Below are 8,953 nucleotides of genomic sequence, written 5' to 3' on the forward strand. Positions count from 1 at the left end.
CCGGTCTAGCAAAAAGTAGCATTAAGGAACAGTTCACTCAAAAATGTAAATTCTCTCATCATTTACTCATCCTCATGCCATTCCAGAAGTGTATGTTCTGCTGAACATACTGTTTCTCACTCACACATATAACTTCAGAAGAAATGGTATTAACCACTGAATTTCAATTTTTAACGATGACTTTAATGCTTCCTTTATATGCTTTTTGGAGCTTCAAAGTTCTGGACCATGTTGACTTTCATTGTATGGGCCCACAGAGCTGAAATATTATTTTAAAAAACGTTGTGTTCTGCAGAAGAAAGGAATTTGTACACATCTTGGATGGTGTGAGGGTCAATAAATGATGAGAGAATTTTCATTTTCTCAAAAACTGTAAATACTGTGTCTCTGTGGCACAATAAAAATTCTTCTGTTTGTTTGCACTGGCCTGTCCAGCATGACACAAAATTGGTTCCACCAGTGGGGTAAGTTAAGGACTGGACTGTCTGTTTAGGGCATATTCGGAAAGCTGTTTTGAAAACATTGTTTAATTTTTCAATTCCATTCAGTGGTGCTAGTGTCACAGAAATTATACACTTCAGCTTTAGAATGTTGTTTTTCTCTTTCGGGAGAATATTCCCAAAACACTGAACACTCATCTTGCACTTAAAAGACTTTTGTCCAATCAAAAAGGCTCTAAAATGAAAATGTCCCTCCACCTTATCCTATCTGCAACTGGTTCATGGCTGTGATGTTACTAAAACCCATTGGCTGTTTTGTTTTTTAGGACTTAAAAAATGGCCTGCCCAAACATCCTGTGTCAATAGGAAATATATCAACACTGGAAAGAAAACTGTGCATGTCGAGTGATTTCATGGGGTCTTTAATAAGGTAAAAATATGTATTCGTATGTTATATGTTATGATATGTCATGTCCAAAGCCATTTAGTAGTGTTTCTGTTGCCACCAGTTATCTTCTTGGTGAGGAGAGTGCTACAGCTAGCATTGCCACCAGACTCAATGGCTGTGCCTCGTTTGGAAGGATGCGTCCTCCGTAGGTCGCATGCCGCATACGTCATCGAGGCTGTCTCGTTTCAAAAAAGCGAGTAGGACACTTCGAATGTAACCTTCTTTCACGGGAATTCGGAGGACGCATGAGGTGTATCATTCGTGGGCACTCGCAACCCACAATTCTTGGCTTCAACGGAAATGTCTAAAAAAGACACAGCTAGCAAGGACTTGGTCAAGTCATCTATATTTTTGTTACAACACACATAGTTTCAAAGCAGCTTTACAGAAAATCATGCTTTAACAGAAAATTAAACTGTAATGCAAAATGAAAAACTGTAAAAATAAACTGTAACATATGGTCGAACATATCAAGGCATGTCTAAACATGGCTAAATATTCGGACTTACCTTGAATAAGAAGTCAACTTTTAAGTTACTCCATTACAGTCTTCCCTTCCATCATTAAGAGAGCAAATTCAAATCCGCTTTTTTCCCCGTGACAGCTAAGCTAAAACATTATGATGAAATCCTCCTTTAGAACCAGAGTGGATGGGACCTTAGGGAGGTAAGCGCAAACATAATTATCTACTTGGTGTTCTGACACCAGACTGGAATGAACACTCTATTTATTTGAATGTGCAGAAAATACTGGAGTTCAGTGACCAGATAAGTGAGTTGTGTAGAACAGGGGAATCAGGAAATGGGAACCTCTACTTTCTCCTTCAACCAGTGTTCAGTCAATGGGAATGCTCCAAAGCATTCTGTATGAAAAACAACAGTATTTAAAACCATTTTTGTGTTGTGTTTGGGTTACTATTATTACTAATTTCATTTTGAATAAACTCATTGTTTATTTATAAAAAATTTTATCCCCTTTTCTACCAATTTGGAATGCCGAATTCCCTCTTGGTGGCGGAGAACAATCTGAGTTGCCTCCGCTTATGTGACAGTCAATCTGTGCATTTTATCACGTGGCTTGTTGTGTATGACACCGCAGAGACTCACAGCATGTGGAGACTAATGCTACACTCAATGCTTGACCTTCTTATTCTGGCAAAGGCATAGTTCACCCCAAAAGTCATATAATCATTTATTTACCCACAGTCTTTCAAAACCGGTATGAATTTCTTCTGTGGAACACAAAATAATGTTTTTTTTTTTTTTTATTATAAAAAAAAAAATATATATATATACAGTGAGGAAAATAAGTATTTGAACACCCTGCTATTTTGCAAGTTCTCCCACTTGGAAATCATGGAGGGGTCTGAAATTGTCATCGTAGGTGCATGTCCACTGTGAGAGACATAATCTAAAAAAAAAAATCCAGAAATGACAATATATGATTTTTTAACTATTTATTTGTATGATACAGCTGCAAATAAGTATTTGAACACCTGTCTATCAGCTAGAATTCTGACCCTCAAAGACCTGTTAGTCTGCCTTTAAAATGTCCACCTCCACTCCATTTATTATCCTAAATTAGATGCACCTTTTTGAGGCCGTTAGCTGCATAAAGACACCTGTCCACCCCATACAATCAGTAAGAATCCAACTACTAACATGGCCAAGACCAAAGAGCTGTCCAAAGACACTAGAGACAAAATTGTACACCTCCACAAGGCTGGAAAGGGCTACGGGAAATTGCCAAGCAGCTTGGTGAAAAAAGGTCCACTGTTGGAGCAATCATTAGAAAATGGAAGAAGCTAAACATGACTGTCAATCTCCCTCGAACTGGGGCTCCATGCAAGATCTCACCTCGTGGGGTCTCAATGATCCTAAGAAAGGTGAGAAATCAGCCCAGAACTACACGGGAGGAGCTGGTCAATGACCTGAAAAGAGCTGGGACCACCGTTTCCAAGGTTACTGTTGGTAATACACGAAGACATCATGGTTTGAAATCATGCATGGCACGGAAGGTTCCCCTGCTTAAACCAGCACATGTCAAGGCCCGTCTTAAGTTTGCCAATGACCATTTGGATGATCCAGAGGAGTCATGGGAGAAAGTCATGTGGTCAGATGAGACCAAAATAGAACTTTTTGGTCATAATTCCACTAACCGTGTTTGGAGGAAGAAGAATGATGAGTACCATCCCAAGAACACCATCCCTACTGTGACGCATGGGGGTGGTAGCATCATGCTTTGGGGGTGTTTTTCTGCACATGGGACAGGGCGACTGCACTGTATTAAGGAGAGGATGAACGGGGCCATGTATTGCGAGATTTTGGGGAACAACCTCCTTCCCTCAGTTAGAGCATTGAAGATGGGTCGAGGCTGGGTCTTCCAACATGACAATGACCCGAAGCACACAGCCAGGATAACCAAGGAGTGGCTCTATAAGAAGCATATCAAGGTTCTGGCGTGGCCAGTCTCCAGACATAAACCCAATAGAGAATCTTTGGAGGGAGCTCAAACTCCGTGTTTCTCAGCGACAGCCCAGAAACCTGACTGATCTAGAGAAGATCTGTGTGGAGGAGTGGGCCAAAATCCCTCCTGCAGTGTGTGCAAACCTGGTGAAAAACTACAGGAAACGTTTGACCTCTGTAATTGCAAACAAAGGCTACTGTACCAAATATTAACACTGATCTTCTCAGGTGTTCAAATACTTATTTGCAGCTGTATCATACAAATAAATAGTTAAAAAATCATATATTGTGATTTCTGGATTTTTTTTTAGATTATGTCTCTCACAGTGGACATGCACCTACGATGACAATTTCAGACCCCTCCATGATTTCCAAGTGGGAGAACTTGCAAAATAGCAGGGTGTTCAAATACTTATTTTCCTCACTGTATATATATATATATATATATATATATATATATATATATATATATATATAAGCAGAATTATTAAGCTGCTCCCTTCCATAAAATGAAAGTGAATGGTCACCAAGGTTGTCAAGCAAGATTTTCAAGGCCAAATTATTTATGGATTACGACTTACATTTTAGTCTGTTCCACACACTAGGCTATCAAATAGCTTCAACAGACTTGGAATATAATGAATGAGTTGTATTTTTGGAGCTTGACAGCCTCTAATCCACATCCACTTTCATTGAATGGAAAAAGGTAGCTCGGGCATTATGCCAAAAATTTTCTTTGGTGTTGCACAGGAGAAAGCCATAGAACAACATGAAAGTAAATGATGACAGAAATTAAATTTTTGAGTGAACTGTCCCTTTGTCTTAACATTAGATTTGACTACTGTAAGTTGTATTTTATTTTAGTCAGAGAGTCAGTAAGGGAGATTACTGAAAATGTTAAAGAAATGGTAAATGGTAAAGAAACACGGAGGCCTTAAACAACCAGCTATGGACACACTGAAGCTCATCCGAGGTAGATGGATGAATTATTACTTTTTTGTGTCATATGTGGATTACACTTGAAAATGTCCTCATTCAATAACATCCAAGGAAAATTGTGTCAGGTATTTGCAATGAGTTTTTGATGCAGCTCTTAAGTAGAATACATTACTTCCTAATTTATATTGTAGGGAAATTTGAAAGTATAAATATACATGGTATGAATTAAAGTGACCACATACTGTACCTTCACCAATGATATGTAGAAATTTGTATAATAGAATTAGCTGCGTTCGACCACCATTATTAGAAGGATAAATGACAAATGATCAGATCATAAATCTGAATAAAATTCTCCACCATTAATGAGTAAGCCAATGGGCTTGTTGTATCCACTCACAATGTAAATGTAAAGAATTAGCTTAGAGTAATACTATTCTCATGGCTATTGAAAAAAATATCACAAATATGTTTATATGTGGTTCGATCTTCGGAGCGCAGATCTTTTAAAAAATCAAGTGACGAGATTATCAAAATATACTACAGTCAAATTATCTTTCAATACAAACAAGACTTATTGCTAATCTAAACACAGAGATAGACTTATAAAAAGAGATAGACATGACAAACAGGTTGGTGAGTAAATTGTAACAAAAGGTGAATTAAATTATCTTTTCAGAGAAATGGAACTTTATGGTGTCTATAGACAATGCCTTGAGAACCAGCTGATACTTAATTTAGAATAGGTACATTCATTTACAATCGGGTTACTCAAATTATAGCAAAGAGACACCAGCACTTTCAGCAAAATTTGGAGATGTTCTTGCATTTCCTTGCGTTGCTTTGGTACTTTGGCTCTTTGTAGGAAGTTCTATTAATGTTTTGGACCTCTGTTAAGATCGTGGACATGGGATAACAATGGAGACTTGCTACTTCCCATCATGTCTGTGAGTCGTAGCACAGAGAAGAGAAATGCTTCCTAGGAACTTTGCATTCGAGCCTTCCTGGACTCTAAATTGTGCGGATCCAGCGCAGATGGGCAAAGAGCCCTGAGGGAAGAGCAAGAGAGTAAGAAGTAAGAGAGACATTTTTATTTGTGGGGAGGCTTTATACTATTGTGGTTGGCCACATCCCAAAGGTGTCTTGAGCCAATCAGAAGTGTCTTTTGTGGGGTGACATGGTCATTTCTGTCCTTCCTTCTGAAGGTGATTGATGAGCCTTTGAGTGTGAAGACTCCCATTTCCTGCTCATATTTTAATCATACATTTGATACATCTCGGATACAACTGAATATATCAAAAATCCATCAGCATAATCATTCCTGAAATGCCGAAAGAGTCTCAAAAAATAGTAAACATGATGTGCTTTATCACGAATGGTTACCATTCTAGTAATATGACATAAATAAGACAAGATTCAAGATTAAAGTCATCAATTCGTCAGTTATCAAAGTGATTACAGGTCAGAACAACATCATTTTCAGAATTATATAGAAAGGCTAAGCATTGTGTACATTTTGGTACAAAAGGTAGATTCTGTGCATTTTAGAGGGTCAAGTCAGCTAAGTACTGTGACTTTGTGTGAAATGTTCATGGATTTAAGATGAGATGTCCTACAAAAAGAATTATGTTGTCCATTGCAAACAAGAGGGTTTTATAAGGGAGTCTGCTTTAGCTCTGTGTCTTGGTAATGAGTTTTAACATGTGACATAGAAAATGTCTCATTTTTAAGTGTTCATGTGTTTCTAAATGATAGAAACAAAGGGACTTCTTTTAGATTTCTTGCATAGGTGTTTCTTCAGAAGAGTAGTGTTTAAGTCATGTGATGACCATACACATTCAGGGCATTCCTGATTTACAACCTGGGTGAGAAGGAATTTGGGTGTGTCCACAGAACTCTCTTTGTTCTCAAGATGTTTGACACTCAACAGAGCTGCTTTTAATGGACTATTTTCAGGCATCTGTGTCTTAGTTAATAACTTGGAAGGAAAATATCAGTTTACATCCTGGATTAGAATAATTTTGCGTAGAAATCGTTAATTCTTCTGCTCATCAAAAGATCCTACATTATTAAAAGCATTAATTATAAGTGTACTTTAATCTAAAGCCTGATAAAAGCAATCTGTCTACTTATTGTGGCACACCACACCTTTGGGGCCCTGATTTCAAAAGGATTTAGATTGAAAACATGTGTCACGAGCCCCGCTCCCTCGCTCCGCCCCCTCGAGCTTCCACGCTCGCTCTGCCCCCTCGAGCTTCCACGCAAAGACTCCCCGAAGCCTTACACGGCCCTAGTCCCGAAGCCTTACACGGCCCTAGTCCCGAAGCCTTACACGGCCCTAGCCCCGAAGCCTGTCACGGCCCCAGTCTCGAAGCCTGGCACGGCCAGCGAGTCAACGCCCATGCCTGCCACGGCCAGAGAGCCAGCGCCCATGCCCGCCACGGTCAGCGAGCCAGCGCCTGTAGCCTCGACCGCCCCAGAGCCAGCGCCTGTAGCCTCGACCGTCCCCATGGCCACGTCCCCTGTTGGCCGAAGACGTAAGAGAAGGAAGAGGGCCCCTTCTCCCCAGTCTCTTCTTGTGCTCAAGACCGCAGAGGTTCCCTCAGAGTCTTCCACAACTCTACCGACCTCTGCTCTGCCCTCAGAGTCTTCCACGGCTCTGCCGGGTTCTGCTCCGCCCTCAGAGTCTTCCACGGCTCTGCCGGGTTCTGCTCCGCCCTCAGAGTCTTCCACGGCTCTGCCGGGTTCTGCTCCGCCCTCAGAGTCTTCCACGGCTCTGCCGGGTTCTGCTCCGCCCTCAGAGTCTTCCACGACTCTGCCGGGTTCTGCTCCGCCCTCAGAGTCTTCCACGGCTCTGCCGGCCTCTGCTTGCCCCTCAGAGCCTCCCAAGGCCTCCCAAGGCTCCTCCCCCTCTCAAGCCTCTCAGGGCTTCCCCGCTCGAGTCTTTCAGGGCTCCTCCTCCCCTCGAGCCTCTCAGGGCTCCGTCCCTCGAGTCTTTCATGGCTCCACCCCTCAAGCCTCTCACGGCTTCGCCTCTCGAGTCTCTCAGGGCTCCTCCCCCTCTCAAGCCTCTCAGGGCTTCCCCTCTCGAGTCTTTCAGGGCTCCTCCTCCCCTCGAGCCTCTCAGGGCTCCTCTTCCCCTCGAGCCTCTCAGGGCTCCGCCCCCGAGTCTTTCATGACTCCACCCCTCAAGCCTCTCACGGCTTCGTCTCTTGAGTCTCTCAGGGCTCCTCCTCCTCTCAAGCCTCTCAGGGCTCCGCCCCCAAGCCTCTCGAGCCTTCCAGGACTCTGCCACTAGAGCCTCCTACGGCTCTCCCTCTAGAGCCCCCCACGGCTCCACCTCCCGAGCCTCTCACGGCTCTGCTCCCAAAGACTCCAGAGCTTTCTATGGCTCCGCCTCTCGAGCCTCCTACGGCTCCGCCTTTTGGGCATCCTACGGCTCTACCCCCCGAGACTACAGAGCCTGCCAGGTCGTTGCCTCGGGGACCTCCCACGGTGCCACCTCCCTTGGCTCCACCTCCAGAGCCTTCCAGGCCTACCTCGCTAGAGCCTCCCACGGCACCACCGTCATTGGCTCCACCTCCTGAGCCTTCCAGGCCTTCGCCCCTAAAGCCTCCCTTGGCTCCACCTCCAGAGCCTTCCAGGCCTTCGCTCCTAAAGCCTCCGTCGGCTCCACCTCCAGAGCCTTCCAGGCCTTCGCCCCTAAAGCCTCCTTCGGCTCCACCTCCAGAGCCTTCCAGAACCCCACCTCCAGAGCCGCCTACAGTGCCTCTGACGGCACCGCCTTTCATGGCTCAGCCCGGACTTCCTGACCCCCTTCCTGTCCTGTGGCCTCTTCCCTGGCCTCCGGACCCTATTCCTGTCCGGTGGTCACTTTCCAGACCCCCGGACCCAGTCCCTGTCCTCCAGTCGCCTTCCAGACCCCCTGACCCAGTCTCTGCCATATGGCTGCCCCCTAGATCTCCCGACCACCTGCCTGTCCGCTATGTTCCCCCCGACCTTGCCTGGAAACTGCCCATTGACCCCATGGACTGTCTCATTTCCCTCTGTGCCCCTTGGACTGCCCTCAATTTTGTTAGTGTGTTTTGTGGGTTGTCTGTTCAGGCACCACTTCCCAGAGGTCGCGCTCCTCGCTACAGAGCGCGGCCGTCAGGAGCCGTCCGTTTTAGAGGGGGGAGTACTGTCACGAGCCCCGCTCCCTCGCTCCGCCCCCCTCGAGCTTCCACGCTCGTTCCGCCCCCCTCGAGCTCGCACGCTCGTTTTGCCCCCACGAGCTCGCACGCTCGTTTTGCTCCCTCGAGCTTCCACGCTCGTTTTGCTCCTACAAGCTCTCTTGCTCGTACACTATCTCCCCCCTCGGGCTCACATGCCCGCTCCCATGGCCAGAACATTATGTACACCTGCGCCCGCTCTCAGTCACCACATTAGTTTCACCTGCACTCGTCTCATCACCTATCATTGTTTACACCTGCACTCGCCCCTATATATATCACAACCCGTTAGTCTCACTTCGGGTTGGTTATTGTATTTAGTTTCCGTGTCTTTGCCCCCGCTAGTCTCTTCTAGTTTTGACCTCCTCTTGTCTTCCTCTTAGCTTGCCAGCTCCCTTGTTCCCCTGTCTTTTGCTCCCACTAGTTATTCTCATCTACTGATTCCCCGGC

The sequence above is a fragment of the Xyrauchen texanus genome, chromosome 49 (genome assembly GCF_025860055.1).
Source record: "Xyrauchen texanus isolate HMW12.3.18 chromosome 49, RBS_HiC_50CHRs, whole genome shotgun sequence".
In the NCBI taxonomy this organism is placed as follows: Eukaryota; Metazoa; Chordata; class Actinopteri; order Cypriniformes; family Catostomidae; genus Xyrauchen; species Xyrauchen texanus.